Source organism: Oncorhynchus gorbuscha, linkage group LG04 (genome assembly GCF_021184085.1).
Source record: "Oncorhynchus gorbuscha isolate QuinsamMale2020 ecotype Even-year linkage group LG04, OgorEven_v1.0, whole genome shotgun sequence".
NCBI lineage: Eukaryota > Metazoa > Chordata > Actinopteri > Salmoniformes > Salmonidae > Oncorhynchus > Oncorhynchus gorbuscha.
This window is the reverse complement of record NC_060176.1, coordinates 67553209-67580607: the sequence shown is the minus strand read 5'-3', so window position 1 is coordinate 67580607 and position 27399 is coordinate 67553209. Positions and strand designations below refer to the sequence as shown.

Sequence of the window (27399 nt, the reverse complement as noted above, 5' to 3'; positions counted from 1 at the left end):
GTCTTTGTTTTGTGGTGAACCCAGTTACAGTACAGAATACATTTTAGAAACAATCCTAAATTAAATTCACTCGGAGGGAATGGCTGGAGAACTGTTACCGTTCTCAAATTAAAGGACCAACAGCCTATTTATATTTTGAAGCTATAGATTGATTATGCTTCTAAAAGCTTTTTGTATTCATTCTGCATTTTGTTTCAAATTGAGGCACTATTACCTGACTCAACCTACTACTGGACTAAAAAACAATTAATGGAAATTTGCCTAGCTAGTCTTTTGTATTTGTGAGAATATGGAACACTGTATTTTGTACCACTACCGGCCATTCTACAGCAGTAAGATGTCAATAGAGAACGACCATATGAACCAGGGATTGAGGAGTCCATTTGGCTCTGGGAGACAGGATGTGACAATATGTGGTCATACAGCACTGACCATTACAGTAACGGAGGTGGGCACTGTCCTACCCTTTCTGCACACTGTAGCCCTTCAAACCAGAGGGACTATACCAATAGTCTCCCCCCCCAGTCTGAACACTCAACCTTTTGTTGAGCGTGGAGCACCCTGGCGGGCACACGCTCCAAGTGCCAGGCCGAGACTCGGACTGGCATCTGTGGAATGTAGTTGAGGCATGCTGGTGAGTGGGAGGGTCAGTCAGTGAATAAGGAGATTGAGTAGCAGGAGGGACTGGCCCCTAACCCACTGAGATCACAGCATCAGAGGGCAGTCCCTCATCATTACCACCCACAGGTCAGGATAGTGGACCAAACTCAGCCCCCACCACATGCCTGATTTACCCAAAGCAGGCCAAGCCAAATGTACTGTGCTTTCACGTCATGGTTTCAGGACTTTTCAATGTAACCTTAAGAACACATTTTTTTTTTACAATGATGGCCTACCACGACCAAACCCAGACGACACTGGGCCAATTGTGCGCAACCCTATGGACAGTGGCCTACAGCAATGAAGGGGATGCATAATCAGGCCAGCTCAGCACTGTGGAAAAGGCTACTTTGATAACATGGCATCCTCAGCCTCTGGCCCCGCCACAGTCCTCATGATGTGGCATCAGATTCCACCTCTTTGGTATCAGAGTTGGTCCGACGGTGCCACCACCAGCATATACGGAACCCAGAAGGCTGCCTTCTGCCACAGACCGACACAACCGGCACCAATAAATGATTTGGCTCCCAGTGAGTGGTATAGTGAATAGAAGGAATAGTCAGGAATGCATTACAATAGGACACTGACACAGGTGTCTTAATCCAAAGGATCAGCACAACTTAAATCTTCATAATGGAGTCTTGAGAAAAGGTTGTAATGTGACAAAATAGTGAAAAGACATTAAGTTGACATGGGTACAGTTGAAGTCGGAAGTTTACATACACTTAGGTAGGCGACATTAAAACTAGTTTTTCAACCACTCCACAAATGTCTTGTTAACAAACTATAGTTTTGGCAAGTCGGTTAGGACATTTACTTCGTACATGACAAGTGATTTTTCTAACAATTGTTTATTTCACTTATCATTCACTGTATCACAATTCCAGTGGGTCAGAAGTTTACATGCACTAAGTTGACTGTGCCTTTAAACAGCCTGGAAAATTCAAGAAAATGTAATGGCTTTATAAGCTTCTGATACGCTAATTGACATCATTTGAGTCAATTGGAGGTGTACCTGTGGATGTATTTCAAGACCTACCTTCAAACTCAGTACATCTTTGCTTGACGTCATGGGAAAATCAAAAGAAATCAACAAAGACCTGAAAAAAAAAATTGTAGACCTCCACAAGTCTGGTTCATCATTGGGAGCAATTTCCAAATGCCTGAAGGTATATCACATTCATCTGTACAAACAATAGTACATAAGTATAAACACAATGGGACCACGCAGCCGTCATACAGGGTAGCCTAGTGGTTAGAGCATTGGACTAGAAACCAAAAGGTTGCAAGTTCAAATCCCCGAGCTGACAAGGTACAAAATCTGTCGTTCTGCCCCTGAACAGGCAGTTAACCCACGGTTCCTAGGCCGTCATTGAAAATAAGAATTTGTTCTTAACTGACTTGCCTAGTAAAATAAAATAAAATAATAATAAATACCGCTCAGGAAGGAGATGCATTCTGTCTCCTAGAGATGAAGGTACTCTGGTGCGAAAAGCGCAAAATCAATCCCAGAACAGCAAAGGACCTTGTGAAGATGCTGGAGGAAACAGGTACAAAAGTATCTATATCCACAGTAAAACGGGTCCTATTTCGACATAACCTGAAAGGCCGCTCAGCAAGGAAGAAGCGACTGCTCAAAAATCAGCCATAAAATAGCCAGACTACGGATTGCAACTGCACATGGGGACAAAGATCATACTTTTTGGAGAAATGTCCTCTGGTCTGATGAAACAAAAATAGAACTGTTTGGCCATAATGACCATTGTGATGTTTGGAGGAAAAAGGGGGAGGCTTGCAAGCCGAAGAACACCATCCCAACCGTGAAGCACGGGGGTGGCAGCATAATTTTGTGGGGTACTTTGCGGCAGGAGAGACTGGAGCACTTCACAAAATAGATGGCTTCATGAGAGAGGAAAATGATTGTGGAAGGCTACCCAAAACATTTCACCCAAGTTAATCTATTTAAAGGAAATGCTACCATATACTAATTGAGTGTATGTAAACTTCTGACTCACTGGGAATGTGATGAAAGAAATAAAAGCTATAATCACTATTATTCTGATATTTCACATTCTTAAAATAAAGTGGTGATCCTAACTGACCTAAGACAGGGAATTGTTACTTGGATTAATGTCAGGAATTGTGAAACTGAGTTTACATTTATTTGGCTACGGTGTATGTAAACTTCCGACATCAACTGTAACTTAGCGTTACCCTATGCATCGCTCCCTGCCCTCAAGTTCAAAGAAGTGGGTTACTTTAAACAAAAACGATTTATTGTAATTACACATCAAGCAAAAAGAGTGTCCTACTTTTTAAAAAGTATACAAAAAGTGTTGTTTTTTTGTTAGGGGAGGTTTCAAGCCAAGTTAATTTCTCTGATGACAGCAGGGCTTGTTGTTTATGTTATTAGTCATTAACAGTAAATGGAGTACACAGAACCCCATTTAATAGATTAAAATAGGGTTAATCAGTGGTCAAATCTTTCTTTTACAGAGTACTGACCAGAATGTCAGAGTTCACACAAATAAGAACAAAGCAGACATTCACCTCAACGTTTGACGAGGCAGGGTGGATAATATTTTGCAACAATGTGACTGCTCCAGTATTCCTTGACAAATGACACTAACATTGATCTCAATCTCCATGGGACCAACTCACTTTTTTTCCATAATAAACCCATGAGTTTCATGAGACGTTAACCTTGTATGATTGACAACCATACAAATCAAAACCAGTCCTTGATGAATTTCCACTGATAGGTGGCTACTGTTTCTTGGCTTTTTTCTGCTTCTTCTCTGCCTTCTGGTGTCTTCGTGAGCCTTTCTCTGGCAGCCAGTTTGTTTGCCTGCGAAGGGAAATCAGATTGAGTTAATGAACAGTGGAGTGACTGAATAATTCATGGGTGTGCAACCAAGGTCACATGCTCTTTAAGGGATTTGATAGATTCTAAATTACTGTTTTATATTACTTTTAGGAGTTTTATAGCCTTATATATTTTTAGTATGAGTAGATTGTTTTTATATCCTAAGAGATTAAAAGTACTGTTGGGAAATGTTCCCTCAATTGTTTTGGGGCACTGAGCAAATTTAAGGTCTGCTGGGCGCAAACTTGAACATTGTGAAAACTTCCGCCGCACATTTACTCTGAACAGAGGCAGTACCCACTTCAAGTTACAGTTAAGTGGTCAAGTAGCCTACTGTGGCTATTTGATCATAATGTTGAAACAATGGAGAAAATAACTGTTCTAGCATGCAGCCTACAGTAGCAGCCAATGTGCGGTGTTCAATGTAAGGCCTACAGTCCATGAGACTTAAATAAAAATGCATAATTATTCCCATACCATTATTACTGAGAATCAGACAAATTAAGCTAACCCCTGCCTACTTAGAGTATTCAAGCTGGTCTCAAAATACAACACTGCCCCTTTGAGGGGAAAAAAGCTATTAATTTGACTTACCTGACAAAGACGGCTAGAAACGCACACGTTTTGTGCTCTTGTAGGAAGCACCCACTCCCCCATTGTTGACAACAAATTATCTATAAATGGGCTAATAATTCACTGACAAGCAAAACATATGAACAATGGTGCACACACGTGGCTACATGTAGCTCTCACTTTGATCTCAAAACAAACACATCTACTCACGACTGTTCATGCTATAAACATAGTCCAGTTCAATGTAAATGGTACAGATCCATATATGGCAATTTGCATATGACCCTACTGCAGCTCTGATTGAATATGGCGCACCGGTTTGTGTAGAGTACGGACCGGAGCCATGCCCATCAATGCAATAGAATCCTACTCCAATGCACTCTGCCTACAAGAAAATCTCTCGCACAGTTAGTTTTGCATACTAAGTCTTGCATAGTTAATTTTGTTTCGGTAGATTACATTGAAAGTGGCTAATATTGCATTGATTCTAGCACAATTCCCACAGAACAGCGAAACACTATCAATGTTAACTATCCTTTCTAGAGAGTTCTATAAAGTTCAGTGAAGTTCAATCTTGTGCTTCTTCTACACGACCGTCTGAGAGGTTCAAACTATGGACCGCAGGAATGTGTACTCCCAATAACACAAAACCTCTCCTTACTGATCAGGTCTGTGATATGAACAGAGCAGCACAGAGAAATCCTGGTTGATGGAAAAGTACATATTTGTGGAAGGGGTGAGAGATAAGGGTAAAAGTGGACACTGCACTGTATTGAATGTGTGTATTCAGCTGTTACATCTTCGTTGAGTAAACATTTGAATCATATATATATTATATATATATATATTATATATTTGCCATTTAGCAGACGCTTTTATCCAAAGCGACTTACAGTCATGTGTGCATACATTCTACGTATGGGTGGTCCCGGGGATCGAACCCACTACCCTGGCGTTACAAGCGCCATGCTCTACCAACTGAGCTACAGAAGGACCACAAGAATCATCACTTGGAGTTTGGGCTCTTTTGCTTGATAAATATGCAACTCGATCGGTTAGCTGTGCAGGCTACACAGAAGCAGCACAGCTGGTAGGAGAAACCACTTGAGTCGCACAAATGGAATATATTGCGGATAAAGTTTGTAATTACACAATTTCATGTGTCCAATATCAAAAGACCTACATCGCTGTACTGAGAGTGAAGCTGTTTCTAAAATGACAGGTTTTTTGCCTTTATTCATGTTTTTCCGTAGCCCCCAAACTGCAGAACAAGCAATTAGGAAGTCTATTGTGGGTGGGGTAAGTTTCTCAAAACAATGTGAAATCTCTAAACCAGCATGGCTACCACAGCATTCTGCCATCCCACCTGGTTTGCACTTAGTGGGACTATCATTTGTTTTTCAACAGGATAATGACCCAACACACCTCCAGGCTGTGTAAGGGAAATTTGACCAAGATGGAAAGAGATGGAGTGCTGGATCAGATGACCTGGCCTCCACAATTACCCCGATCTCAACCAAATCGAGATGATTTGGAATGAGTTCGACTGCAGAGTGAAGGAAAAGCAGTCAACAAGTGCTCAGCACATGTCGGAACTCCTTCAAGACCTTTGGAAAAGCATTCCGGGGGTGAAGCTGGTTGAAAGAATGCTAAGAGTGTGCAAAGCTGTCATCAAGGCAAAGGGTAGCCACTTTGAAGAATCTCAAATAAAATATATTTTGATTTGTTTAACACTGTCTACTACATGATTCCAAGTGTTATTTCATAGTTTTGATGTCTTCACTATTATTCTACAATGTAGGAAATAGTCCAAATACTTTTGACTGGTACTCTAAATAAAAGAAAGAGAGAGATTTGGTTAAAAAAAAGAAGAAATTGACCAATTCTATTAGAAGGGGCTATCGTTTTAGTGTGCATGCTTTCCAGGGCACAACTATTCAAACCCTGTTAACCAGTTGGATTTAGGGGGCGCTATTTTAATTTTTGGATGAAAAACGTTCCTGTTTTAAACAAGATATTCTGTCACGAAAAGATGCTCGACTATGCATATAATTGACAGCTTTGGAAAGAAGACACTCTGACGTTTCCAAAACTGCAAAGATATTGGCTGAGTGCCACAGAACTGATGTTACAGGTGAAACCCAGATAAAAATCCAACCAGGAAGTGCCGCATTTTTTGAAACCGCCTCATGCCAATGACTCCTTATATGGCTGTGAATGAACTACGAATGAGCTTACGTTTTCTACGTTTTCCCCAAGGTGTCTACAGCATTGTGACGTCTTTTTAGGCATTTCCCTTGAAGAATGGCTGTAAGGGACCATATATGGCATGTGGTCACATGGTGTCTCCCGCAGAAAACCTTGCGTAAAATACTGAGGTAGCCATTTTTCCAATCGCTTCTTATGAGAAACCAACTGCCTCGACGGATATATTATCGAATATATTTGTTAAAAACACCTTGAGGATGGATCCTAAACAACGTTTGCTGTGTTTCTGTTGATATTATGTAGCTAATTTTGAAAAAAGTTTGGCGTTATAGTTGTAGCATTTTTCGGTCGATTTCTCAGCCAAGCATGGTGAAGAAACGGGAGCTTTTTCGCCTACAAAAATAATATTTTTGGAAAAAAGGAATATTTGCTATTTAACTGGGAGTCTCCTGAGTGAAAGCATCCGAAGTTCTTCAAAGGTAAATTATTTAATTTGATTGCTTTTCTTATTTTTGTGAAAATGTTGCCTGCTGCCAGCAGATTCTAGCATAGCATTATGCCATGATACACTTACACAAATGCTTGTCTAGCTTTGGCTGTAACGCATATTTTGAAAATCTGAGATGACAGTGTTGTTAACAAAAGGCTAAGCTTGTGTTTGAATACATTTATTTAATTTCATATGCGATTTTCATGAATAGGAAAAGTTTCTAGGGGTATTTATGTCCGTTGCGTTATGCTAATGCATTTGAGGCGATCATTACGCTCCAGGATACGGGTTTGCTCGTCGCAAGAAGTTAAACATTGCTACAGCTCAATAGGTGAGTAGTAGAGGTCGACTGATTATGCTTTTTCAATGCCGATGCTGATTATTGGAGGACCGTAAAAAGTTGATACGGATTAAAACGGCCAATTTATTTATTTAATATAGATAATGACATCTACAACAATACTGAATGAACAATGAAAACTTAATATAATACATAAATCAAATCTATTTCGTCTCAAAAAATGAAACATGCTCAATTTGGTTTAAGTAATGCAAAAACACTGTTGGAGAAGAAAATAAAAGTGCAATATGTGCCATGTAAAAAAGCTAACATTTAAGTTCCTTGCTCAGAACATATGAAAGCTGGTGGTTCAATATTCCCAGTTAAGAAGTTTAACGTTGTAGTTATTATAGGAATTATGACGCAACGACTATTTCTCTCTATACCATTTGTATTTCATATACCTTTGACTATTGGATGTTCTAATAGGCACTTTAGTATTGCCAGCCTTATCTCAGGAGTTGATAGGCTTGAAGTCATAAACAGCACTGAGTCAAGCATTGCTAAGAGCTGCTGGCAAACGCAGTAAAGTTTGAATGAATGCTTACGAGCCGGCTGCTGCCTACCACCGCTCAGTTAAGACTGCTCTATCAAATTATAGACTTAGTTATAATATAATAAACACAGAAATACGAGCCGTTGGTAATTAATATGGTCAAATCCGTAAACTATCATTTCGAAAACAAAATGTTTTTTCTTTCAGTGAAATACGGAACCATTAGGAATCTTATCGAACCCTAAGGCTAAATATTGCTGTTGCACAACCGTCAATATTATGTCATAATTATGTCAAATTCTGGCAATTTAGTTCGCAATGAGCCAGGCGGCCCAAACTGTTGCATATACCCTGACTCTGCGTGCAATGAACGCAAGAGAAATGACACAATTTCCCTAGTTAATATTGCATGTTTAAAAAAATATATACTTCTGTGTATTGATTTTAAGAAAGGCATTAATGTTTATGGTTCGGTACAGTCGTGCAACGATTGTGCTTTTTTCTCAAATGCGCTTTTGTTAAATCATCCCCCGTTTGGCAAAGTAGGCTGTGATTCGATGATAAATTAATAGGCACCGCATTGATTATATGCAACGCAGGACAAGTTAGTTAACCTAGTAATATCAACCATGTGTAGTTAACTAGTGATTATGTGAAGATTGATTGTTTTTTAGTTTAATGCTTGCTTTTTAGTTTAATGCTTGCTAGGAACTTACCTTGGCTCCTTGCTGCACTCACATAACAGGTGGTCAAGCCTGCCATGCAGTTCCCTCGTGGAATGCAATGCAATCAGTGTCCAAAAATGCCATGTACCGATTGTTATGAAAACTTGAAATCGGCCCTAATTAATTGGCCATGCCTAATAATCGTTCAACCTCTAGTAGGTACTAGGCACAGAGACCAGCCTGGTGGAAAGTACACTGCCAGTTTTCCCAAAATGCCCAATGGGGTCTGATTCTCTACCTCCCAGTTGAGGCTGGCTCATAAGGCTTGGAATGTAGTCAATGGCATGGTATCAACCACATGGAAACCACGTTTGATACCATTCCATTGACCATTCCAGCTATTACTATGAGCCGTCCTCCCCTCAGCAGCCTCCATTGCTACCTCCATGTATATTAACCTCTCTAGGGTATGTGGGACGCTAGCGTCCCATCTGGCCAACATCCAGTGAGGTTGCAGAGCGCCAAATTCAATTACAGACATGCTCATTACAAAAATTCAGAAAACAAAACATATTTGACATAGGTTTAAAGATAAACTTCTTGTTAAACCAACCACCGTGTCAAATTTATAAAATGCTTTTCGGCGAAAGCATACCTAGCCCAGAACACACCTAGCCCAGAAAATAAGTGGTTGTTCCACTGGATGTCATAAGAACACACCTGGATAAGAGCGTCTGCTAAATGACTTAAATGTAAATGTAAAAAAAATAGCCCAGTTGACAAATTATTACAAACAGTAACCAGCCAAGCAGAAGTGTTACAAAACTCAGAAATAGAGATAAAATTAATCCCTTACCTTTGATGATCTTCATATGGTGGCAATCAGAAGACATTCATTTACTCAATAAATGTTCCTTTCATTCGATGAAGTCTCTTTATAGCCAAAAAACGTTTTCTTCAGTAATCCATAGGCTCAAACTCAGATAAAAAAATCCAAATTGTATCCGTAAAGTTCATAGAAACATGTCAAACGATGTTTATATTCAATCCTCAGGTTGTTTTTTTTAGCCTAAATGAGCTATAATATTTCAACCGGACAATAACGTTGTCAATATAAAAAAGGTAAACAAGAAATGCACATGCGCCTGAAAAAAACTCTGCGTCACGTTAGGGTCCATGTAACGTCGTTCGTCTGTTGAATGAAGAGAGTCAGACCGAAATGCAGCGTGTAGGTTACTCATTACTTTAATGAATGAAAAGGTACATGAAATAACTGAATACGAAAACAACAAACGAAACGTGAAACTAATTACAGCCTATCTGGTGACTACTACACAGAGACAGGAACAAAAACCCACAAAATACAACGCGAACTCAGGCTACCTAAATACGGTTCCCAATCCGAGACAACGAGAATCACCTGACTCCAATTGAGAATCGCCTCAGGCAGCCAAGCCTAACTAGACACACCCCTAATCATACACAATCCCAATTAATACAAACCCCAATACGAAACACAACATATAAACCCATGTCACACCCTGGCCTACCCAAACATATACCAAAAACACAAAATACAATGACCAAGGCGTGACAGTCCACTCCTTCAAACTGGTCTTACTCCCTCATTTATAAGAATACAAGCCTGAAATGATTTCTAAAGACTGTTGACATCTAGTGGAAGGCATAGGAACTGCAAATGGAGTCCTAAGTCAAGGGATACTGTCATGGCATTGAATAGAAAACTACAAAACCAACAAACAAAAAACGACTTCCTGAATGGATTTTTCTCAGGTTTTCACCTGCTAAATCAGTTCTGTTCTACTCACAGACACTTCTAACAGTTTTGGAAACTTTAGAGTGTTTTCTATCCAAATTGACCAGTTATATGCATATCATATCTTCTGGGCTTGTGAGTTGCAATGTCAGTTAGGCAGGTGTGGAGTGGAGGGTACTCACCTCTCGTGTCGTCCTCTTCTTACCAAACATGATCTTGTCGTACAGGTACTTCTCCTTTTTTTCATCATCATGATTGCCAGACGCTTCTCCTCTGCCTTCTCCAGTCGAACCTTGTTCCCCACGGAACCAGTTTCCCAGGGTTTCACTTTGCCGGGGGTCACCTTTACCGCCAGAGTCTGCTGGGACAGGACAAGAGAGATACATATTAGTGTGTCTCCAAACAGGCCATTCAGATGGTCAATTGTGTAGATACTGCTAGGATTCTCTCACCTTGCCCTGTGATCGCTGATCCTCCATCTTTTTCAGATTCGTCTCCTCAGTCAAATCTTCATCGTCCACCTCATCGTTGTCCTCTTCATCATCATCATCCTCCTCCTCCTCTTGTACTGATTAAAACAAAAAGACTGGTTGAATATTTGAGTTATACACAACATTCATTGTGCAGGCCCAACAGAAACATGTGAACTAGAGGTTGACCGATTAATTAGGGCCACTTTCAAGTTTTCATAACAATCGGAAATCGTTATTTTTGGACACCGATTACATTTTTTTTAACCCCTTTATTTAACTAGGCAAGTCAGTTAAGAACAAATTCTTATTTACAATGACGGCCTAGGAACAGTGGGTTAACTGCCTTGTCCAGGGGCAGAACGACAGATTTTTACCTTGTCAGCTCGGAGATTCAACCTTCAACCTTAAGGTTAACTAGTCCAACGCTCTAACCACTTGATTACATTCCACTCCACGAGGAGCCTGCCTGTTACCTTGGCTTCTTACTGTATTCGCGTAAGTTGCTAGCTAGCATTAAACTTCTTATAAAAAACAATCAATCATAATCACTAGTTAACTACACATGGTTGATGATATTACTAGTTTCTTGCGTGTCCTGCGTTGCTTATAATCGATGCGGTGGCATTCGCGAAAAAGGACTGTCACTGCTCCAACGATATTTTTAAACCTGCATATTTAGTTAATATTGCTTGCTAACATGAATTTATTTTAACTAGGGAAATTATGTCACTTCTCTTGAGTTCTGTGCAACAGAGTCAGGGTATATGCATCAGCTTGGGCCGCCTGGCTCATTGCAAACTGTGTGAAGACTATTTATTCCTAACAAAGACAGCCAACTGGGGGATGATTTAGCAAAAGCGCATTTGTGAAAAAAGCACAATTTCTGCACGACTGTACCTAACCATAAACATCAATGCCTTTCTGAAAATCAATACACAGACGTACATATTTTTAAACCTGCATATTTAGCTAAAAGAAATCAGGTTCCGTATTTCACTGAAAGAATAAATGTTTTGTTTTCGAGATGAAAGTTTCCGGATTTTACCATATTAATGAATCAAGGCTCGTATGTGTGTTATTATGTTATACTTAAGTATATGATTTGGCGCAGTGGTTCAGGGAGCGGTACTGCAGCGCCAGCTGTGTCAGAGACTCTGGGTTCGCGCCCAGGCTCTGTCGAAACTGGGAGGTCCGTGGGGCGACGCACAATTGGCCTAGCATCGCCCGAGTTAGGGAGGGCTTGGCCAGTAGGGATGTCTTTGTCTCATCACGCACCAGCGACTCCTGTGGTGGACCGGGTGCAGTGCGCGCTAACCAAGGTCGCCAGGTGCACGGTGTTTCGTACGAGACATTGGTGCAGCTGGCTTCTGGGTTGGATGCGCGCTGTGTTAAGAAGCAGTGTGGCTCAGTTGGGTTGTGTATCGGAGGACTTTCAACCTTTGTCTCTCCCGAGCCGTACAGGAGTTGTAGCGGTGAGACAAAACAAATGGATACCACGAAATTGGGGAGAAAAAGGGCAAAAAATTTTTTTTTAAAGTATATGATTTGATAGAGCAATCGAACTGAGCGACGGTAGGCACCAGCAGGCTCGTAAGAATTCATTCAAACAGCAATTTGGTGCGTTTTTCCAGCAGCTCTTCACAATGCTTCAAGCATTGCGCTGTTTATGACTTCAAGCCTATCAACTCCCGAGATTAGGCTGGTGTAACCGATGTGAAATGGCTAGCTAGTTAGCGGGGTGCGCGCTAATAGTGTTTCAAACGTCACTCGCTCCGAGACTTGGAGTAGTTGTTCCCCTTGCTCTGCATGGGTAACGTTGCTTCAAGTGTGGCTTTTGTTGATGTGTTCCTGGTTTGAGCCCAGGTAGGAGCGAGGAGAAGAACGGAAGCTACAGTGGGACAAAAAAGTATTTAGTCAGCCACCAATTGTGCAAGTTCTCCCACTTAAGATGAGAGAGGCCTGTAATTTTCATCATAGGTACACTTCAACTATGACAGACAAAATGAGAAAATAAAATAAAAAAATCAAGAAAATCACATTGTAGGATTTTTAATGAATTTATTTGCAAATTATGGTGGAAAATAAGTATTTGGTCACCTACAAATAAGCAAGATTTCTGGCTCTCATAGACCTGTAACAACTTCTTTAAGAGGCTCCTCTGTCCTCCACTCGTTACCTGTATTAATGGCACCTGTTTGAACATGTTATCAGTATAAAAGACCCCTGTCCACAACCTCAAACAGTCACACTCCAAACTCCACTATGGCCAAGACCAAAGAGCTGTCAAAGGACACCAGAAACACAATTGTAGACCTGCACCAGGCTGGGAAGACTGAATCTGAAATAGGTAAGCAGCTTGGTTTGAAGAAATCAACTGTGGGAGCAATTATTAGGAAATAGAAGACATACAAGACCACTGATAATCTCCCTCGATCTAGGGCTCCACGCAAGATCTCACCCCGTGGGGTCAAAATGATCACAAGTACGGTGAGCAAAAATCCCAGAACCACACGGGGGGACCTAGTGAATGACCTGCAGAGAGCTGGGGCCAAAGTAACAAAGCCTACCATCAGCAAGGGCATTGAAGATGAAACGTGGCTGGGTCTTTTAGCATGACAATGATCCCAAACACACCGCCCGGGCAACGAAAGAGTGGCTTCGTAAGAAGCATTTCAAGGTCCTGGAGTGGCCTAGCCAGTCTCCAGATCTCATCCCCATAGAAAATCTTTGGAGGGAGTTGAAAGTCTGTGTTGCCCAGCAACAGCCCCTAAACATCACTGCTCTAGAGGAGATCTGCATGGAGGAATGGGCCAAAATACCAGCAACAGTGTGTGAAAACCTTGTGAAGACTTACAGAAAACGTTTGACCTCTGTCATTGCCAACAAAGGGTATATAACAAAGTATTGAGATAAGCTTTTGTTATTGACCAAATACCGTAATTGCTGGACTATTAAGCGCACCTGAATATAAACCGCACCCACTGAATTATTAAAAAATATATATTTTGTACATAAATAACCCGCACATGTCTATAAGCCGCAGATGCCTACCGGTACATTGAAACAAATGATCTTTACACAGCCTTTAAACGAAACACGGCTTGTAATAAAAATTAAACAGTGGCCTACCAAGAAAGTCATTGGTCACTATCTTCCCCCTCCTGTGCACTGAAACCACTGAAGCCATCTCCTTCGGTGTCGGAGTTGAATAGCCTCAGAATTGCTTCATCCGATGTTGGATCGTTTTCATTGTCACTCTCATCACTTTCATCCGGAGGCAAATACCCCCCTGAGCTCACGCTGCCCCTTCAACACGCAGCAGTCCAGCCTTTCGAAACCCGTTGATGATAGTGGATTTTTTGACAATGCTCCACGCTGTCAGGACCCACTGGCAGACTTGACCATAAGTTGTTCTTCGAATGCGGCCCGTTTTAGTGAAGGATTTCTCCCCACTTGTCATCCAAGCCTCCCACTGAACAAGGAGCGCCACCGTAAATGCACGATTTACACTGATGTCGAGTGGCTGCAAATACTTTGGGCCATCTGCTTTTCTTCCCTCTGAAAGCTGTTGTCTTTTTGCACTGAGTCAGTTCCTCACGCTGCTTTCCAACGTCTTATCATCAACTCATTAAGGCCAAGCTCCCATGCAGCAGCTCTATTTACTTTTCCAACAGCCAGATCGATCGCCTTCAACTTGAAAGCAGCATCATATGCATGTCTCCGTGTCTTTACCATGATGAGGGTGACAAAATTACTACCGTAATCAGAATGATGGGAAGTTTGAGCGCGCTCGATTTACATCACATTATGTGACGGTGCTCAGTTTTTTGGCGGCATGAATCTTGTGAAAGCGGGAAAAGTCCATAAATCATTGTATAAACCGCGAGGTTCAAAGCGTGGGAATAAAGTAGCGGCTTATAGTCCGGAAATTACGGTACTTATTTTCCACCATAATTTGCAAATAAATTCATTTAAAATCCTACAATGTGATTTTCTGGATTTTTTCCCCCTCATTTTGTCTATCATAGTTGAAGTGTACCTATGATGAAAATTACAGACCTCTCATCTTTTTAAGTGGGAGAACTTCCACAATTGGTGGCTGACTAAATACTTTTTTGCCCCACTGTATACTGTTACACTGGCAATACTAAAGTGCCTATAAGAACATCCAATCGTCAAAAGGTATATGAAATATAAATCGTATCGATAGAAATAGTCCTATAATTCCTATAACTACAACCTAAAACTTCTTACCTGGGAATATTGAAGACTCATTTTAACCTCTCTGCACACGGAACCCGCCAGCGGGCTGAAATTCCACAACATACGGTGATCGCTACAAGTGTCTCACATATATCGAAAGCCTAGAATCTTGCTAATCCAACTGCGTTGTCAGATTTAAAAAAGGATTTACTGCGAAAGAATACGATGCGATTATCTGAGCATAGAGCCCCATATTTTATTTTTTTAATTCACAGCACAGGCGTAACAATCACAAACTGCATTCAAATAAATAGTTTACCTTTGACGATCTTCGTCTATTTGCAATTCCATGGCTCATTGTTACACAATTAATATTTTGTTTGATAAAATCCATTTTTATAGCCTAACACGAAATATTTTGTGAACCGCTTGTGTCGTGAATTCCGTCTCATTCCATTCGACGACACATTCCAGGTAAATAACACACACAGAACGTGACTTCTCCAGTCATGTTTTGTTTCACTGCAATCAACTGGTTTGTTTGTAACACAATCAAACCTGATGGGCCATTTCGCAGGACGTATTGACTGAAAGAAACCGATTTGAAGACAACAAGTCATGACATCATTGTGCACCAATGATTTGCCCGCTGTTTCGTTGATTGACTGTCTTTTAACCCAATGAACACGGATCGTCTTGAAATCTAGCTGAGCTGAGCTAAACGGCAATTCGCCATGTTTATGTGTTGCAAGACCAACCCATGTAGTAAGCTCCAGCATAAAGTGAGTCATTAGCTATTGAAGTTTTATACCGGAAGGAGAAACAAATATTACGCACTGCATTGTTTGGTGAACGCGGAAATTCAGCTGTTTATATATCAATCATTATGGCGACTAAGTCAGGGAAAGCTAAATCTAAGTCTAGATATAGAGATGTACACACAATTTTTGAATAAATTGATTGGGAAGGTGAGACAGAGATTGTTGTTGGACGATTCATTTAGCAATTGTGGAGGAATATTTTTTGAACGGGAGAGGACATCGTTTTGGACTGGTAAGTTCTTATCATGCTAATGCCCTTGTTTTAAATGAACAATATAACATATTTGTGATTTAATTTTAATTTTAGAAGCAACATATAAACATGTAATGTCATGAAATGTGAGATGCATGTGTCTGCCGCCCCACCCCTACCCACATGAAATAGCCTATTTGAGGCTGTTGAGGAGAGGGCAGGACCACATCAATGGCCAAAGTGAAATGGAGACAGTATATACAGCTGGTCTGTTGTAATATAATAAAGACAGTAGATCTAGCTGAAATGTCATAATATAAAAGAGACAGTAGATCTAGCTTAAATGTCATAATATAAAAGAGACAGTAGATCTAGCTGGTCTGTCATAATATAAATGAGACAGTAGATCTAGCTGGTCTGTCATAATATAAATGAGACAGTAGATCTAGCTGAAATGTCATAATATAAAAGAGACAGTAGATCTAGCTGGTCTGTCATAATATAAATGAGACAGTAGATCTAGCTTAAATGTCATAATATAAAAGAGACAGTAGATCTAGCAGGTAATAATAATATAATAATATATTCAAGGTTTGCTGTGTCTGTCAGTGTAGTTTCCAGAGCATGGAGGCGCTACCAGGAGACAGGCCAGTACATCAGGAGACGTGGAGGAGGCCGTTGGAGGGCAACAACCCAGCAGCAGGACCGCTACCTCCGCATTTGTGCAAGGAGGAGCACTGCCAGAGCCCTGCAAAATGACCTCCAGCAGGCCACAAATGTGCATGTGTCTGCTCAAACGGTCAGCAACAGACTCCATGAGGGTGGTATGAGGGCCGATGTCCACACGTGGGGGTTGTGCTTACAGCCCAACACCGTGCAGGATGTTTGACATTTGCCAGAGAACACCAAGATTGGCAAATTCGCCACTGGCGCCCTGTGCTCTTCACAGATAAAAGCATGGTCACACAGAGCACGTGACAGAGTCGCCGTGGAGACGCCGTGGAGAACATTCTGCTGCCTGCAACATCCTCCAGCATGACCGGTTTGGCGGTGGGTCAGTCATGGTGTGGGGTGGCTTTTCTTTGAGGGGCCGCACAGAGCCCTCCATGTGCTCGCCAGAGGTAGGCTGACTGCCATTAGGTACCGAGATGAGATTCTCAGACCCCTTGTGAGACCATATGCTGGTGCGGTTGGCCCTGGGTTCCTCCTAATGCAAGACAATGCTAGACCTCATGTGGCTGGAGTGTGTCAGCAGTTCCTGCAAGAGGAAGGCATTGATGCTATGGACTGGCCCACCCGTTCCCCAGACCTGAATGCAATTGAGCACATCTGGGACATCATGTCTCCCTCCATTCACCAACGCCACGTTGCGCCACAGACTGTCGAGGAGTTGGCGGATGCTTTAGTCCAGGTCTGGGAGGAGATCCCTCCACCTCATCAGGAGCATGCCCAAGCATTGTAGGGAGGTCATACAGGCACGTGGAGGCCACACACACTACCGAGCCTCATTTGGACTTGTTTTAAGGACATTACATCAAAGTTGGATCAGCCTGTAGTGTGGTTTTCCACTTTAATTTTGAGTGTGACTCCAAATCCAGACCTCCATGGGTTGATAAATTTGATTTCCATTGATAATTTTTGTGTGATTTTGTTGTCAGCACATTCAACTATGTAAAGAAAAAAGTATTTAATAAGAATATTTCATTCATTCAGATCTAGGATGTGTTATTTTAGTGTTCCCTTTATTTTTTTGAGCAGTGTATATTTTTTAATCAATAATAATTTTTTCCCCTCAATTTTTTTTTTTGGGGGGGGGGTAGAAAACCATTTTGGTATAACCATTTTGGTATTTTGTGTATAGTTATTTGTTTCAAAATGTATACCTTCACCAATTTGGCCAGATTTGGGCTACTTGTGTGGGACACCTGGATGACTTCATGATAAATGTCATGTAGCACACTCATTTTGGAAGTTATCATTCTGAAACTTTGCACAAGTACTGTTGCCCTCTTGTATTTCTCACTGAAATTGTCCCCATCATCCTATCTGAATGTTTGTTATATCTTGTTCATTTTAAAGATACAAGTATGGTTTTCTTCATTGTGCTATATTCTCCTACATTCAGTTCACATGTACACAAACTTCAGAGTGTTTTCTTTCAAATGGTACCAAGAATATGCATATCCTTGGTTCTGTGCCTGAGCTACAGGCTGTTAGATTTGGGTATGTCTTCAGGCAGAAATTGCACAAAGTAGGGGGGGAGGTGTAAGAGGTTAAAATAGGTGTTCATTCAGTATTGTTGTAATTGTCATTATTACAAATACATTTTTTTATTCGTAAAAAAATATATATACAATTTTTTTTAAACAAAATAAATAAAATAAAAAATCGGCAGATTAATCGGTATCAGCTTTTTTCCCCGGGCTCCCAACAATCGGTACCGGTGTTAAAAAAATCATAATCGGGGGGGGATCACGTGACCCTTTAACGAGATGGCCGCGTGAACTAAGAGCTCCGCACAAGTAGTTTCCAATTCCTAATCTTACCTCCACTCCAAGTTCACACTCATTTAGCTTTAGTAAGAAAAATTCATGGCGGCTACAAAAGGCGACACTACAGGTGACATTTTTACCCGGACTCGAGTATTAGCGACGGAAAAAGCCTCCAAGAAGAAGCTAGCTTCAGAAAAAACTAGCGCCATTAGCCAGGAGCAAGAGAACCCGCTCCCCCACGAGGCACAACGAATGCCAACCTCGCACTCTGTCGAAGACATCCTTTCTGAGTTGAGATCCCAACGTACAGAACTAAACACCAAATTAGATGCCATTAACTCTCAGCTCAGTGCGATAGGGGGCAAGGTGACAATCCTAGAAAACGCATTGCCTGACATCAACAACAAGATAACCATAAACGCGGGGCGCCTGGACGAGGCAGAGGGGCGAATCCTATCCATGGAAAACTTATTGACAGATGCCATGGAAACAATAGCATATGCTAAAAAGAAAATTGAGCATCTGGAAGAGAAAACAGAGGACCTGGAAAACAGGGGGCGAAGGAATAATTGTGTTCTATTCAATCTGGGCGAAAAAGAAGAGGGAAACATGCCACTGATCCGCTACCTGCAAGACAAACTTCCCGAGTGGCTCCACCTGCCCACCGACAGGCCCATAGAACTCGAGAGAGCTCACCGAGCACTGAGGCCCCCACAAGCAGCCAGACAACCACCGCGCCCAATCACCATACGTTTTCTGAGATTCACCGACAAGGAACGAGTCCTACAGGCGGCGAAAAACAACACCATCACAGTGGGAAACGCCAAACTCACTTTACACCAGGACCTGTCAGCTGGAATACGCCGAAAGCGCAGAGAATTTGACGAAGTGAAGAAATACGCCGAAAGCTCAGGATTCTTCACCAAGGAGCCTTGCGACACTTCAAAACTCCCGAAGAGGCAAAACGTTTTTTGAAAGACAATCCTGGCCAATGAGAAACAGACCAATGACCAAATGCGATTAATGCCATTACTAAAGGAGGTAAGACGACATATAGCCGATATCCAGAGACCCACCCCCTAAATGTCATTATAGCCGTCCAATTTATATTTATTTTCCTTTAACTGAGAGGGATGGGCTGTATAGCCTAACCTAGGCCTACTAATGTTTCAGCCTACTTTTATTTCCCTGTTTTTTTGTTGTTGCTATTATTACCTGGGGTTCCCTATGTCCCTTGGGGAAGGTATATGTAGGCTGGGCTAGTGATTTTATTTTTCTCCCCTCTTTTACTGAGGTCTGGACGAGGGCAACTGTGTTATTTACTCAATGCGGGGTGGAGAGGATGAGGCATTTCTTTGGTGGGGAGAGGGAGACGTGCGTTGCTAACTGTTCCCGGTTTTTGTTTTATTCAGAACACAGAATTGAAACTGAGCGGGGGGGGTAATAGATCCAATGGGATGTGTCGAGTTGTTTGGGAACTCGGCTGGGGTGTTCAGAGATTATTATTTTATGTACACCATGTATTTTCCTTTTATGTGAACGCAGCTGTAATTACTATCCACTTTTACCCAGCGATGACTTGCACTGAAGTTCGATTACTGCTCGATGACGATGACTAGTACCTTAAATCTATTGACATGGAACTGCCATGGTCTAGGGCATGCAATAAAACGAAAAAAGATACTATGTGCTCTAAAAAAGGAAAAAGCAGACATTGCGCTATTTCAAGAGACACACCTCTGTGATGCTGAACATGCCAAACTCCGCAGAGCTTGGGTGGGACAGGTGTATTTCTCATCTTTCAAATCAAACAGTAGAGGCACAGCCATACTTATCCATAAAAATGTTCCATTCATAATAGACAAAAACATATCTGATCCGGAGGGGAGATTTATTTATTTTGATAACTGGGTCACTATATGGTCAACCAATTACTATATTAAACATATACGCCCATAACACAGATACTCCTGCCTTCATGTCAAAAATTATAACCCTGTTCAATGAGCATTGTGTCTCCTTTGGCGTGGTGGCCGGATATTTTAATTGAACCCTTAATCCAACCCTAGACAAATCATCTCAAGTCCCCACCACAAATCCTAGATCTGCAAAGATGTTGAACTCTCTTACTAAAGAGATGGGGCTGATAGATATCTGGAGAGAGAATAATAGCTCATCTATGGACTATACACACTACTCTAATGTCCATAACACCTACTCCCGTATAGATTACATTTTTATCCCAAAGAGTTTCATAAATTCAGCCACTTGTACAATCGGACCCATAGCACTTTCAGATCACGCCTTTGTCCACCTCCGCTTTGACCTCTGCAAAAACATCCCGAGGTCAAAGAGCTGGAAATTCAACACCTCCATGCTATCAAATGACGAGTTCCATACATTGGTAACTACATGGATAGACAACTACACACAAGACAATAAAGATTCCCCTGTTTCTCCGGCCACAATGTGGGACGCTGCTAAAGCCACACTAAGAGGTCATCTAATTGCATATGCTTCCTCTAAGAAAAAAAGCAATGGAAGCACACAGGCTAGATCTTGAGAGGGAGCTGGAATGCTGTGAAAAAAATACATAAACAATCCCTAGACAGCACCTCCTGGAGTCATCTTAAAGCAGCCAAAGCCAAACTGAATTTGGACTACACTCGGGAGATAAAAAAAAGTTTTCTTTACTAAACAGAAATACCATGAGTATAGGCCCAGTAGATTGCTTGCTTATCAATTAAAAAAGGAGCAGTCAGAGCGTACAATCATGGCTATCCGAACAGCAGAGGACGAGGTCACACATGACCCAAAAAAGATCAATTTAACTTTTCATGATTTTTATTGCAAACTATATACCTCTGAGAAAACACACAGAGGCAGAACTCCACTCTTTCCTAGAGGGAATCTCGCTACCTAAACTATCAGAGACCGACCAGGAAGATCTCAACTCCCCCTTCACTCCTGAGGAGATCCTGGAGGCAATTACCTCCATGCCACCTAATAAGTCCCCAGACCCAGATGGATTCCCCAGAGAGTTCTACAAAGCTTTTTGGCCCCAGCTCAGCCCTATCTTCATGCCAATGCTGGAGGATTTTTGCAAAAACGGAGTTCTCCCAGACTCAATGCACACAGCTCGCATTACAGTGTTGCTAAAAAAGGACAAGGACCCCCTATCCTGCTCGTCCTTCCGGCCCATAAGCTTGTTGGATTTCGACTATAAAATAATTACCAAATTGCTCGCCAAAAGTCTAAACACTCTTCTTCCCAAAATAATAAAAGCGGACCAAACTGGATTTATTAGAGACAGATACTCTTCTGATAACATTCGCCGTCTTTTTGATATTATTGATCAAGTAAACGCACAGAAGACCCCTGTCCTGCTGGCTTCACTGGATGCTGAGAAGGCGTTTGACAGGATGGAGTGGAGCTTTCTGTTTTCAGTCTTAGAAAAGTTCAATATGGGCCCAAATTTTATTAAATGGATCAAATCACTATACTCTCATCCAAATGCCATGGTGACTACTAATGGACTGAACTCTGACAGATTCCCTCTGGAACGGGGCACAAGACAAGGGTGCTCGCTGTCCCCGCTGCTCTACTTGTTGGGGGCGGAGCCTCTGGCAGAGCTGATAAGGAGCAATCCAAGTATTATGGGTGTTTCTGCAGGTGGCCTGCAGCACAAGATTTCGCTTTACGCGGATGATGTCTTGCTCTACATATCCAACCCTGAGAAATCCCTCCCTCTCATTTTAGACACAATTGCTCAGTATGGCAAGTTTTCAGGTTATAAGATCAATTTTAACAAATCCACTGTCTGCCCTCTCAATATTACACTCACCAGCTCTATGAAGACACTTTGTCCTTTCCAATGGAAAACACAGGGGTTTCAATACCTCGGGATCTTCATAACACCAAATCTGAATAGCCTTAAGGAAAATTATCTTCCACTCCTGGATCGAATCAAGAACAATCTCCCTCCCAATTAGCTTAGTAGGAAGAATTAATGTAATCCGTATGAACGTCCTCCCTAGACTGAACTACTTATTTCAGATGCTCCCATGCTACCTCCCAGTTTCCTTCTTCAAAACAACTAACCAAAGCATCACCAAATTTATATGGGGCAATAAAAAACCTAGGATCAAGTTTTCCACTTTCTCAAAACCTGAATCTAAAGGTGGTCTTGCCCTTCCCTCCCTTCAATTGTACTACTGGTCTGCCCAAATCCACAACATGCTAAAACATGGATCACAAACAGACAAGAGTCAACGTGGATTAAGATGGAAGCCCAATCCTGTGGTTCATTGCCCTTAAGCTCAATTATATTCATTAATAACTTTAGTGAAGTGGGCAACATAGCCAAAACCTTTGCGATTTACATTTACATTTACATTTAAGTCATTTAGCAGACGCTCTTATCCAGAGCGACTTACAAATTGATTTACAGCACCCTACTAGCGTGGAGGGACTGTAAGAAATACCTGGGCATTTCCTCCCAAATATGTTCTCACTCGCCAAAAGCCCTGAGGGATGCCAGCTTTAATCTTTGGCATACTCTAGGAATCAGGACCTTTTCAGACCTATTTCATCAGAAAACCACTACACTGAAATCCTTTCAAGAGCTCTGCAGTGAATTCGATGTGCCAAGATCCCTTTTTTTTTATATCTTCAAATTAGACATGTAATTTCCTCATTTACCTCCAAGAGGTGGTTTAGAACTCAGTTGAACGAAGTTGAAACCCTTCTTGTCACAGCACGATCCATTAAAGGCAAAATATCTTACATCTATAGACTCCTTTCTGAGAAAGGAAGCTCCTCCTTTACTCCTTTAAAAATAATCTGGGAAAGGGACCTTGGTCTGACTATTAGTGATGAGTTATGGGCGGAGGTTTGCGACAGGGTATACTGCTCCTCTACCAGTGTAAAAATGAAATAATCTAATTACAAATTTTTGTACAAATTTTATTATACTTCTTTGAGACTCCATAGAATGAAAACAGATATGTCTCCTAACTGTAAAAGATGTACCTCTGAATGTGGAACCTATATGCATGTATTTTGGAGCTGTAGGGAGATTGCCAGATTCTGGCAATCTGTACATACTGCTGCACAGAAAATACTAGAGGTACAGTTTGATATGACTCCGTGTATCTATCTTCTTAATGCCCAGCAGGACTTTGTTCTTGATCCTGACAGAGAAAAATAGCTTATGACTATTACATACTTTGCTAAGAAATGTATTCTTCTATTGTGGGCCTCTAATACCCCCCCTACATTTAAAATGTGGATTGACCAGATTGTTGACTTTCTTCCTCTTGAAAAACTCACTTATGACCTCCACAAGAGACAGCCCAAGTTTGATAGACTCTGGTCCCCACTATTCAACTATATTTCAAACTGGACAGAGTGAACGGGGTGACTAGGGAAATGCGCAGATACATTTTGTGTAAGGTACTGTAAAACCTAAAACTAATTATTGGCCCATCGTCTCAGCGAATGCTTGAAATAGCTGATAAGAACCTTGATAGTGCTGCTGCAAGTGTTTTGTTTTTATTTTAATTTAGTTTTTGAGTACGTGTGCGTATGTGTGTGTATGTATATGTGCATGTATGTATGTAGGTATATATATGTACCAAGGAAAATATATAGATTAAGAAAAATGGGTGCTTTTGTTTGACTTTGTCATTAATTTAGGTTGTGTTTTTATTTTTTCAAATGTATTATTCTTTTTTGACTTTTTGTTTTTTTGAAGCCTGTCACATCTGTGAATGTGGAATGTGTTTTGTTGGTTGATTGAAAAACAAAAACTTAATAAAACTTTAAATTGAAAAAAAAAAAATCATAATCGGTCGACCTCTAATGTGAACATTCATCATGCAGGCCCAACATAAACATGTGAAGCCATGGAGAGGCTCAGCTCTTACCGTGCTTCTCGCCACACTGCAGGGCCATGAGCTTCAGCTTCTCCGGGGGCACATAGTCACCGTCCTTCTCCTCCACAAAGGGTGACAAGTGGGGCGGCAGCGTCACCCCCAGGAAGTAGTCCTCCACGGGCAGGCGCATCTTGGCGTTGACCGAGTCAAACACCCACTGGGGCTGGATGTAGTACCTGGAACAGAACACGACCACCAGTTAGTTACACACCAGCCAGTCTCCTTTACGGACAAGGTTTCTACATAGACATATCAAACTTGGTTCAAATAATAGTTGTCTTCTTTCAGATACTTTTCTGGAGTACCAGATGGGTGTGGTTTGCACCTTTGGGATATTTATGCCCAGTCAGTAGAGTCAACCCACCTTTGAATGTAACATTTCAAAGTTCCATGAAGATTGGAGACCATTTACACATTAGCAAGTTGTGGATGTGTTGTATGTACATCACACTACAGTCGAATGTAATCACAACAACCAAATGAATGAATGTGGGCAGGAGTTAGCAGGCCCATAATAGAGGCATTATGTACCCTATGTACAGCTAAGCTCTATGAAGCGACATAAAGGAAGAGGACATGGTCTGTCACGCATGACTCTGAACCCCCCACCCCTCCACCCACTCCCTTGATAACAGGGGTCTTTTGAGTGACCAGAGCAGGAAGAGCCCTCTCAAAGGGGCCATTGTGGGGATGAGCTGAGCCCATCTCTGTGGGGGGGGGGGGGGGGGCTGAAAGAGAATGCAAACAGAAAGCCTCTGGTCCCTTGGGTCTGTAAGTAGCCTTGGAAAATACATTTGTTGATTTGAAAGAGGGGTTGGGTTGTATCAGGGCCGACATTATGGGCAGCCCATCCTACAGTACCTCCTTGACCGTCCAAATAAAAGATTGGCCAAGACACGTGCCGACAGACTCATTAATCTCAGTTAAAGCATCAGAGCGAAATCAAGATATTTTCTACCGTTTGAATTTGTCGGCTTTAGGCCTATGTATTTTACCTAGTTGACGATGGAAGATAGGTCTACTGCTGCATCGGAGTTCTACACTCATTTCTGGATCAGTGTATCAATGTCCACATGGCAGAGGTTAGTGCACTCACCATAGTTGAATTTGAACTTTAATATGTTTATTCAGATATTTATGATTAACCACGTGCAGATTATTTTGAGAAATGAAAACATTATTGAAATTAAACTGTTCCATGAAATACGTATAAAAATGTATCAACTGGCACGCAGATCAGTAGAAATTGTAGGAAAAATTGTAAACTCCCCCAAACTTGAAACACACAAGCTGCCTATGTTCTCCACTATTACATTCATTAAAAAAAAAAAAAAAGTAAAATGCACAAACGCGTGCACACATAAAATGTCCCTTGAAAAAAAACACACCCCCGAAAGAAAATGCCCGTCCAACTGATTCGTTCTGGCGCTGGATCTGGGTTGTATCCAGTTTTGTTTCTTCCTAAAGATCATTCCAATATTTTTTATGAATTGCAAGACATTTGCAACGGCTGTAACGACTGCAAATATTGGTAGATCCAGCGGGCCTGTTCACCTGTTGATGTACTGCTTGTCTATATCGGGCCTGTCCACAATCTGATGGGTAATGGTCTCATCAGTCACGTCGTAGGTACCACCGATGCAGAGGGACTTGTCCCATGACACCTCGGCACCAAAACACCTGTCAGATAGAGAGAGATCAATAAAAATAAACGATGGATCACTTCGCTCTGCATCAAAGCTCTTCTTTGAGGTGCGGTATAGCATGGAACCAGTCCCTAAAGCCTTCAGCTTGCGTTTGGCCTGCTTTTACTTCACAAGGTGCAATAACATTATTGAGCAGCCCAGACTGGCTGGGGTGTGTGCAATGATTTATAGATACACACTAGATGACTGATAGGGGAAACTGTGTTGAAGCCACTGTGCATTCATCATGGCACTCCCCCCATCAATGTAAACTATTTATTTTAAGCTATAGAAATGCATTTATTAATGTCTACATTTGAATTTGCCACATTTATTCTATTAGACATCTTAATGAATACTTTTACATTATAGTATGTGAGCTAAACATTAAAATATATAACATTCTCCTTATAGTATATTTTTTTGAGATTAACAATGTTACTGTCCCACGACAACAAGAAAAAATTAATAATTGAAGTATTGTAGAATTCCACTCACTCTGGAGGACTGCTCCTACCGGGGAGTGCCAATACGGCCTACCGGTGGCTTCAAAGCCTCTCAATGGCCAATACATAGCATCACCAATCCAGGGTTTATAGAAATCATTGGGTGTGTGTGGTGGTGGGCTGGTTATCACCTCAGGATAAAAGCCAGTGACTCTCTGGGAACTTCCCTGTTCAGGAAGAACTTGAGCCCCTCAAAAAGTATATTCTGGGCATCCTGCTCTTTCTGCTCCTTCTCTCTGGCCTCCATGTTCTCTACGTCTTCCTGAAGAGACAAGGGGTGGGTGGGTGGGGGGGTGAAAGGAGATGGGGAAAGCAGTTGGTGGGATGGGATTGGTTTCTTCATGTTGTTTACAAACCTCATCCCTTGAAAACATAGGTGTGCTCCCCAGTCTTAAGCCTTCCGTGTGCTTCAGTTTGCGCCTAGCCGAACTCAGCTAGGTGAACTGAACAAGTGTGCTTGCATACTCCCTTAATATCTTTGCTTGAAAAATGAGAAAATAAGCAGCAATTGTACCATTTGTCTATCTTGAGACATTAAAATAGTCAAGAAATCAGTAATCAGTTGTGGTGAAGCAGTATCCATTGTAATGCAGACTTTTCGGTCTTGACTGAGTCCCCAGGAGGCAAGAGCGTCAATGAGCCCCTCTGCTATAGCGTCACCCGTGTGATCGTCGGGATGATTGGAGGCATTTATTTAGAAGATTCCACTCTATCAATATAGTGGATAGTGAGGCTAATATAAGGCTGACGTGCAACTAGACCACAGATCAGTAGTAGTAGCAAAATCTGTCTTGCGCTGTTCCTCAACTTTATCCCTACACTCGGTGTAATGTTTAGGCAGTGCGGTGTGAGAAATGTTTGCGGCCGGGGAGCGCGTACCTGGGGTTAATAGTTGATAAGCCGCTTGAAACCTTCCTTTTCGACTGTACTAATTGGTAGCATGTCCTTAGCAATGCATAATAGCATTTGTGAGTGTCTGTCTGCTTGATGTTGGCTCGTAGGGAATAAAAGCGGT

At 41.6% G+C, this 27399-nt stretch overlaps 1 pseudogene; it reads right to left on the bottom strand.

The window, feature by feature from the left end:
* Positions 1-2918: 2918 nt before the first annotated feature.
* LOC124034567 overlaps positions 2919-27399 on the bottom strand; it is a 33094-nt pseudogene continuing 8613 nt past the window's right edge.